Source organism: Furipterus horrens, unplaced genomic scaffold (assembly GCF_987537825.1).
Source record: "Furipterus horrens unplaced genomic scaffold, mFurHor1.1.pri manual_scaffold_6, whole genome shotgun sequence".
NCBI lineage: Eukaryota > Metazoa > Chordata > Mammalia > Chiroptera > Furipteridae > Furipterus > Furipterus horrens.
In genome coordinates, this window is record NW_028327176.1 from 41,382,015 (window position 1) to 41,392,060 (window position 10,046).

A 10,046-nucleotide genomic window follows, 5' to 3' on the forward strand; every position below is an offset into this window, starting at 1 on the left:
AAAAGACTAAGGAAAGCCATGAAGGTAGTTCTGATGACAGCGCATCAGGAATCTGAGAGTTGCGGTGTCAGGATTTCTACTAACAATTCCCTGGCTTCCAGTAGGTCACTAAGTCTTCTTCCCTATGTCCTCTTACTTCCTTTAGGAGCAGAGGCACCAGCAACCTACCTGTCTCTCTTAAAGGTAGATTGGTGGATAAGTTATAAACACTGAAATCACTCTAAACTGCTCTGGAGAAAGTCCACCTGAATCATCACTATTACCATATAATCATATTGTTTTCAGAGCTACACTCATTTATTCTGATCCTTCTTCCAGGCAACATGGTAAAACTTCATCCAGGTGTGGCCATGTGTTTTATCTTAACCAACACAAAAGGTGGTTGAGTGTCTCTTCCAAGTAGATTCAAGATCTGCGTGATTCTCCATATCCTTCCTGCCTTTGGGAAGCGATGTGAGAGGACATTGAAATGAAGACTCCATCAGCTTCAATCCGTGAGTGACCAGATGAGCAGACCCTCCCTGGGTAAGTAGCAGGAGTGTCAAGTCACAGAGATGTTTGGGCTAGTTTGTTACTGCAGCATACCCAAGCCACCTAACAGATACAAACTACATAGAAGACCTGTTTCTGGAGCATTCCAACAGGGGAAACAGGCCAGGAAATAAAGAAATTGAATGAAGAAAATCCATTCATTTAATAACTAAATTTATTAAGACTTATTTTTGTGATAGGGTGTGAAGATGTGCTGGAGATATATTATTCTTCCTGAACTAGGAAATCCAAAGGGCATCTTCTATTAGAAAAGCAAGCGATATTCTCTTAAGGAACTGATCTAAGGTAAGGAAAAATTGCCTTTGACAGATATTTTTAACTATCAAAATCAATTTCTAGTCTAGGAAAAATAATTCTCCTCCCCAGAGTTATCTATAAATCTACCTCTCCAGCAAATGTGGTTAGATGTTTGCATTCTCTTTAATTCTCTGTAGTTATTAATTCATAAATGTATAGGTAACTACACCTAAAAGAGGGAAAACTTAAAACTTTAATTCCAAGATGGTGACTACCGTTTCTATAGACTTCTGCTAAATGCTAATATTAAAGACTAGGATTTAAATTTTAAAAAATAGAACCTCTTCTCTAATGGGGAATCAACCTTTATTTCCACTTAGAGCCAAATAAATACATAAATCAACAAACTTGATGTTTTCTCCATTTAATAAGGTTTATATAAACTTCACTTTTGTTTGTAAGAAAACGATTGTCTGTTGTAATGAGCTCACACTACAGCTTTAGTCTTCTTTTCAAGTCCGATGGGCTTTCTTCACAGAGCCAGTAAGGTTTTGACATTTCTAAGAAGTGATATCCCACCATAATCAACCTAAGAGTATACATCATAAAACCTCAGGAAAACCTCTTTTAGGAGACTTGTTATGTGAGGAAATGTCAAATTCCACAGTCTCATGAATATTTTTTCAAATCTTTTCAATTTTCATAATTGTTTATAAAATTAGTTTGCTTAATTTTTTATATATTACAGAGAAATTCATGTCTATAAATATAGATATTTATGTGTATATATACATACATATATAAATACACATGTATATACAGGGTGGGGCAAAAGTAGACTTACAGCTGTTTGTATGGAAAAAATACAATAATTAATAAATAATAATACAAGAATAAACTTGTGTTTTGCATACTCACAACTGTAAACCTACTTCTGCCCTACCCTGTATATATATTGGGTTGGCTAAAAAGTTTGTTTAGTTTATTTTTCTGTATGATGGCTCTAGTAGTGCTTAGTTATCTTTAACTTCATACAAAACAATTTTGTTAGATTGTATTGTGACAGCTGTCATATCAGCATGCATTTTTAAAAAAACTTATCAAAATTGGTGAATTTTTGTGCAGCCATTTAAATATTGAAGATGGAAGAATATATGCAACACTTTTGGCATATTATTTCAAGAAAGGTAAAAACATGACTGAATTGCAAAAAAAGATTTGTGCTGTGTCTGAAGAAGGAACTGTGACTGATCAAATATGTCAAAGGTGGTCTGCAAAGTTTCTTGGTACCATTGACGCTTTTGCCAAATAATTCTTTGCTGTGGGGCTGTCTTAGGCATTGGAAGATGTTTAGCAGCACCTCTGGCCTCTACCCACTGGAAGCCAATAGCCGGCGATAGCCGACATACCCAAAATATCCAGATCAATAAAGTTATTGGTGAAAATGAAAAATGTGCCTTTTATGTTATGGAAAAAACAAAACGGACTTTTTGGCCAACCATATGTAGTGTCAGAGGCAAGTCTCAGGACAAAGTTAGAGAAATATTGTGAAGCAATCAGAAGCAGCACTACATTGGGAAAATCCCCTGCTCAGCTACTGCCAATCTTTGTCCTCTGGGCAATTCTCTCACCTTTCTGCACTTCTGCCATTTCACCTATAGGACCAGGAGATCAAGCCAGATACTCATGAATGCCCCATTTTGCTCATCCATCCATGGGTCTACTATTGAAACTGCTTGTAGTTTGCAAATGTTATTGTGTAAATTAAAAGTCTGTATTAATTAGGATTACAACTGGATAGAAATATGTCAGCCAATAGCAAAAAGGGAAAAAAGTTATGACATCAGAATGGTGAGATTGCTGGAGATTTTTCTTCTTTTTTTCTTTCTCTGAATTCACTTAATGTTATTGCCTATATTATTCTTATAATTTTATAAATTAATAAAAATTAAATAAATATAACAGCCTGTGTGGAGGGCAGTGTTTATAATGATAATCAGAGAGTGTCAACACATAACTGTATACCCCTTCTTTATACTTATTAGAACACAACATTTACTGCACACAGATCCATATGATTATCAATTCCAGTTGTCAACAGGAAAATTTTCTTAAGCAACACGATATTTTTGTTTAATAAACTAGTCTGGTGAACATTTTCATTTTTCAATTGCCTGCTTTGGCATTGTGCCATGTCTAATGTCACCATCTCACCCTGTCCACTCAGGCACACATGTTTGCAGACATGACAAAGCTGGCATTCTCAGGCTAATACTCATGCCAAAGGTCATAAAAGTCATGTTAAGCAGAAGTGCCCGGGGAATTTGGGTCTCTCTCTATTACCTTATTTTCTCCCACTGTCCAAGTTTTGACAACATAATGTGATTACATAATAACTCAGACAGGAAGAAAATTAGACACCACACAGGAAACCCAGGTGAGGCCCCCACGGAGTTATCTGAGCTGGTTATCCCGCTGCATGTGAAATCAGGCAAGAAACAAACTTGTGAGCATTCTGGAGACCTGCAAAGCCCTACTCACTTCACCACCCCACCCCCACTCAACAAAAACAATCCCTTTCATAGGAGAAATTCTGCCATTAAGAAAATGGTATTTTCTCCAAATCATATACTGATAGTAACAAATGACTTGTGTCAATCCACAAAAAACTTGGTGGTCCAAAGAAAAAAAAAGTCAGGGAACAACTCCTTGTCTTAAAATAACTCTGAGAAGTGCCTTTTGACCCCTGGCTATAATAAGGACCTAGTTTCTGAATAGCATGTTCTAAACTATTAGCACCAAAACCACCTATAATCTTTAAAGAGAAGTCAGGGTTTTAAAATATCTTTCTTTCAGGCAATTTGAATAGTTTTCATATGAATTCTACATCCCACAAACCTAAGAACTCACCAGAAAAGGAGGCTCTCCCTTACCTGCAAGATCTCAACTCAGTTGCTGCCAACACTGTGAAGTTCACAAAGAAAGAAAATGCAACTGACATAGACCCTCTTCTTCACAGTGAGACTGACTTCAGCATTGATATGCCTTCTCCTACCTCGACAAAATAAAACTGCACAAAACAGGGAGCGAACAGGAGTCCTTGGCAACAACCAACAGAATGAGACAATAGTTTCAGCAGCATTTTCCTTCCTCATAAGTTTCAATCATTCATCTCATTATCATTTTGAAGGTAATTCCTGTTTTCTTGTCCAGCTAGTAACCTAGCTTTTATAATAAACAAATCTTTTAACAGAATTTTTTTTAAGTCTCTGGTCTGGTCACATTTTAGAACACGCTGTGTCCATCCAAGATTGGGAGAGCCTTAAAGAAGACAGGGAACTATGAAGGGAGGCAGTAACCAGAACAATAATTGCCTGAGAATCCCTGAGGCCAAGAACTGTACTGTCTAACATGGCAAATAAGTACCTAGACTCTAGAGCCAAGATACCTGGGTTGTTATCTCAGCTTCAACACTTACCAGCTGTAATCATGGGCAATGGATTTCATCTCCTATGTCCCTGTTTCCTCATCTGTGCAACAGGGATACACAGTGCCTTCTTCATTGGGCCACCGTAAAGATTAAATGAATATTTATACTAGTACCTGGTACAAGGCAACTGAAATGTATTAGTTATTATCACCATATGTCTTTGGATAAGTCATCAGTTTCTCTCCTTGAGGTTCCATGTTCAAAATGAAATTAATAATATCCTTATCCACCCAACTTACCTCAGAGGGTTATTGAAAAGATCAAATAACCCAATTCATGTGAAAAGTTATTTGGGATGGAAAAATACTTCACAGTATTATCTATAATATATTACTTTTGATATAATATTATAACTCAGTCAATTAAAACTGATTCCTTCATTTTAAAGGAAGTTGTTTTTTTTTTAAAGAAAGAAAGGAAGAAAAAGAAACCCTATCCACGATTGGCCAGATACTCCATCATGGGCCAACTTGAGGGGACAACTGGGAAGGTACATTTCAACCCCACTCTGTGGCATAAATCTGGGGAATGTAATGACAAAGCTGCATCACGATGGCTCTGTGGCAAGTCATTTGTGTTTGCTCTGAGAGAAATACATATTCTCTGATCAATTCTATCTTACTGTAAGACTACTCTGAGATCAGAAATGTTTTGGGCACAGGCTAGTAATTGCTGGGCAGTGCACCAGTAACTGTCCTGGTGCAGATTAGCAGATGCTCCCGTCAGAACTGCCCAATCCCAATAGCTGGCCAAGACGAATGAAGATTTGTAGTTTGGGCCTCACAAAGGCAAACCACCCACTGTCTGGAATGTTAGTTAGTCTGAACAGCTGGACTGAAATGACCTGTTGTGCTAATGCCAGGTGAGCATGTTTGGAAGAAACCAGGTGCCAAATGTGTCACCTCCATTGACACTCCTATAATAACTAAATGCCTCTCCCATTTTTTTATCCTGTCATTCTAATGCCACACACCCTTGACAGTACAACTATATATCTTCTTCAAACTGCCCCATCTTTCCTTTTCTCCCTAAAGAGATGTATCCTAGGCTATCAGCACTAATTCTACATACATCAGATCCCACTTTCATTTCCATTCCCTCCTCTTAAAAACTCAATCCTCTCTCTCTTTTTTAAACTCACCATGAATGCAAAGACAACTTTACCATTATATATTTATGAAAATAATAATAGTAATAACTGAGATTTATTCTGTCTACTCTGACCTAGTCGTTGACTTCAGTATTTTACATTAATTATCTCACTTAATCCTAAAACAACTGTATGAGGTGAAGACTATTATTACCCCCGTTTGCCTATGAACAGACTAAGGCATAGAGATGGCAAACATTGTGCTGAAGGCCATACAAGATTCATGTAGTAATATCTAGACACTGGTAGAACCAAGATATGAGTCCAGGAAGTCTGATACACAAAGCCCTAAATTTTAGCAAAGCACATTGTACTATAATAATACATACATGGAGACATGTGTCTTCACAATTATACAACCCAAAGTAATTTCATTTCACACTGGCCTCCCTAGAGATGGTGACCCAGGTAAACTTGTCTCAGATTTTTTTTCAAGGAACACAAGAAAGGACCACTTTAGGGCTCTTGGAGTGACATAATATGGGCTCTTAGCTTGATCCCAAGGATCCAGTTTTCACACACATAACTATATATAACTATATGAATATTTCTCCTTGCTGTGTACAAACTTCCAAAAACATAATTACATCTTCTGAGCAGGATACCATATCTTTGTCAATCAAAATATAGTCAATAGATGGGCAAGAACTTATTGTGCCTGCCCTTGGGAATACAATGGTGAAGGCAGCACGCATGGACCCTGCCCAGATGGAGAGTTCTGCAGTCTAGTAGGGAAGGCAGACATAGAGAGAATGACTATAAAGAATTAAAGGGATAATGACAGGAAAGCAAAATGCTCTAAATTAAAATACAGGATGCTTTTGAGAAAATGGAGTGAAACAGAGAGATAGCTAATTTCTTTTAAACCCATGGTATCCTTCTTGGAATCTGAACTGAATGCTTTCAAAATTGCTCCAAATCCTGAAATCACTTGATAAATATTTCTGAATTAATATCCTAGACAAGGGAAATGTGTATAATGCTTGCAAACCAGAGAAACACGTGGCAGTTCCTTTATACTGCCAGTATAAAGTTGAAATGAGCTCGAACAGAGAATGGCAAAAAATACAAGGCACATTGTGCTGTGGCTGTAGCACTAGCCACACTAGCAGGATTGTTTTGGGCCTCACTTTCAGGAGGCTTAATACAATCAGGAAGGGCTGAGATACCCAGCCAGGACAAATATTCCACCAGGAGTTTGATCAGGGAAAGAACCAAAACCCAACCAGCCTGGGCTCTCTTGCAGTGCCCAGACACATATGTGGGCAGCTCCATCGCCAAAAATGCTGGTCCCCTCTAGGGGCTCCCCACCCCCCCACCAATCAACACATTCTTAAAGTAGCCTCAGGCTGCTGAAGCTCATAATCAGACCTGGACTGGATTGCAAACATCTCTATAATGCCAGTGTTGGCTAATGTGATTAGGCACAGAGCATTAGCCAAATAAAAGGAATGGAGGACAAGGAGGCAGAAAGATGGGAAGACTGAGAGACAAAAAGGAGTATGCAGTCTGCACAAGGGGAGAAAGGAAGTGGAGAAAGACTATGACACTCTTAAAGAGAGGAATGTGAAAGTCAAAGGAGCGCCTGAATCCAAATCACTTACGGCTTAGCCAAGGGGCTAATCAGGCAGTTAACCAATATCAAGCACCTACTATGTGCCAGTTTCCCCGTATTGAGGATGCTGCAATGAATAAATAGCTCTGGCCCCTCCCTTCATCAAGCTCACAACCCACCATTATAGCTCAATGCTTAAGGTATCCATTAAGATAGTACATATTTTTTTAACAGATTTTTGGGGAAACAGGAATCACTGGATGAATGAGTGAATGAGTGAATGAATGAATGAATGAATATAAATAGACAAACAAAAGTCTACACCACTGTGGTGATTAATTCTATGTGTCAACTTGGCTAGGCTAGGCTATGGTGCCCAGCTGTTTGGTCAAACACTAGTATAGATGTCACTGTGAAGGTAATTTTTAGATGTGATTAATATTTATAATCAGTGACTTTAAGTCAAGTTATAATATTATAATATAGGCAGGCCCAATCAGTTGAAGGCCTTAAGAGCAAAGACTAAAGTTTCCCAAAGAAACAAGGAATTCTGCCCCAAGACTGCAACATAGAAATTCTGCCTGACTTTTCAGTCTGCTGCCCTGTCCTACAAATTTCAGACTTCCAGCCCCCACAGTCACATGAGCCACTTTCTTAAAATCTGTCTCTCTGTAAATACACATATACAGATAGAGATAAGATATAATTATATGGATAGGATACATGTACCCTATTGGTTCTATTACTCTAATACATGTCTAATACATCCATTAAATATGCCTATTGATTATAAAGCAGACCCTAATTCCAGGAATGCAAAAACTTGTACTTCTTAGAATTAAGGCCATAAGATCACTATAATTAATCTGACAATTACCAGCATACTATGGATTGCAAAGAAGAAACAGAGGATGCTGTGGGAGTCTGTGCAGAGACTCCCTCCCTCCATGAACCTGGGAATGCCACAGTGCTGGGTCAGCAGGAAAATGAAGCATAAGGGGGCATCCCCAGCCAGAAGATTGGAGTGCTCAAGTGGCAGAGGAGAAAGGAGAACTTCTGGTGAAGTTCAAGAAAGGCTGAATTCACTGCCTACAAACACACCACCACCACTCAAAGCCATTTACCAACTCACACTCCCAAAGCCCAGTCCCCTGAATGAGCCCCACCAGCTTCTTCTCCAGCTCTTGGGAGAGCAGCCCCAAAACAGAGCATTTCACGGTGGGCTCAGGTCTCCTGCTACCCCATTCTGAGAAGAAAAAGTCAAGAGCATGAATCCACACCCTACTTGCACAATCCCAAAAGGGTTAATTCCCAACCTCCCTGCCTCCCCCACACTGTAAGTAGCGGCAATCTTTCCTAATCATTTCCATTTCTATTCCTCTTTAATTCTCCCATTCCCCTCTTTGTTTTCATGACCTGTGGGAACCTGAACTCCAGCTGGAGGTAGAGTCTGCCTTTATACTTAAAGCAGATATTTAAGCAATTATCCTGTCACTGGGCCTTGCCTTGCCTCCTCCATATGGGTTGCTCCCAAGCAAGGCATTTGGTTTCTCCTTTGTTCCCAGTGCACTGAGTAAAATTGTTCCAGAAATCCCTGCCCTGAAGAGGCAGGACTGGGAAGATGGGGGTAAACTGCACTGGGGACCTTCAATGTCCAAAAGGAGGCCTCTTGGGCTCTGTCCCACCCACCTCCCACCCCCTGCTGGACATGCTGTCTCCCTCCAGCAGCAGAGTCAATAAGAGGACTCACTTCTGCTCTCTGAGCAAGAAGCTCAGGTGATGGGAAAGGACAAGGGTGTGAGGAGGCAGTGAACTCTGTCTGCCACCTCCATGGGCTGCAGGTGCACCAGCTGCCCTGGGGCCCTACTGGCCCAACAGTAGGAGCTAGAAATCAGGCAGCTACAGAGATGCAAGTAAAGCCCCATCATGTTTGCTGAGACTTGAAGGTAGCAACACAAAGAGCACTAGGGTGTCCATAGAGAACCCCTGATATTAGTTCCTTAAGGTTGCTGTAACAAATGACCACAAACTGGGTGGCTTAAAACAACAAATGTATTCTCACAGTTCTAGAGGCAAGAAGTCCAAAACCAGTAACACTGGGCCAAAACTCCCTTCAGAGGGCCTGACAGAGAATTCTTTGCCTGTGCCAGCTTCCAGTCGCCCAGGGCATTTCTTGGCTTATGGTTGCCATCACTCCAATCTCTGCCTCTGCAGTCACATTGCCTTCTCCTCTATGTGTATGTCAAATCTCTCTCTGCCTCTCTCTTATAAGGACACTGTGATAGCACTTAGGTCCCACCCAGGCAGTCAAGACTATCTTTGCTTCTCAAAATCCTTAACTTAATTACATGTGCAAAGACTTTGCCTATAAGGTAATGTTCATAGGTCCCAGGGATTAGGACCTGCTCTCTTTGGGGGGTGGGGACCATTATTCATGCTATTACACCTCTCTACAGCAATCTTACAGTTAAGAGGGAAGGTGGGCTGGGCTTCTTTCCCACACTGAATTCCTAGATATTGAGGGGGGAACAAGAATCTTCTCAGACAAGCAGTGGCTAGCTCATTCACAGCCACAGAGACCAAAGGGAAGAGGGTAGATTGAGGTTTACTGTCTCATTGTAAAAAAAATTTTAAATGGGCAGAATTAAGTCATAAAAAGAGATCAGGACTAAGTTTTATAACCAATATTTACTACCAATGTTGCTTTGACCAAGTTAACCTGATGTGTCTGAGCCTCAGTTTCCAAATCTATAGGATGGACACAATAATCCCTACCTGCGAGGTTGTAGATATAATTAAGTACTCTCCAAGTGCCAGATATCATGGCCAGAACTTTGCAAATATTTTCTACTTTAATCCTTAGAGAGATGTGTAAAGTACTTTTATTCCCATTTTACAGGTAAGTAAATGGAGGCTAAGAAAAGATGTGTCCAAGATCACACAGCCTAAAGTAACTCACAGAGCCTTGTTTTGTTGCCAGGTCTGACTCCAGATCATAAGGTGATCAGCACAAAAAGGAGTTAACCCTGGTCTCATTCAGGGCTGCACATCAGAATCCCCTG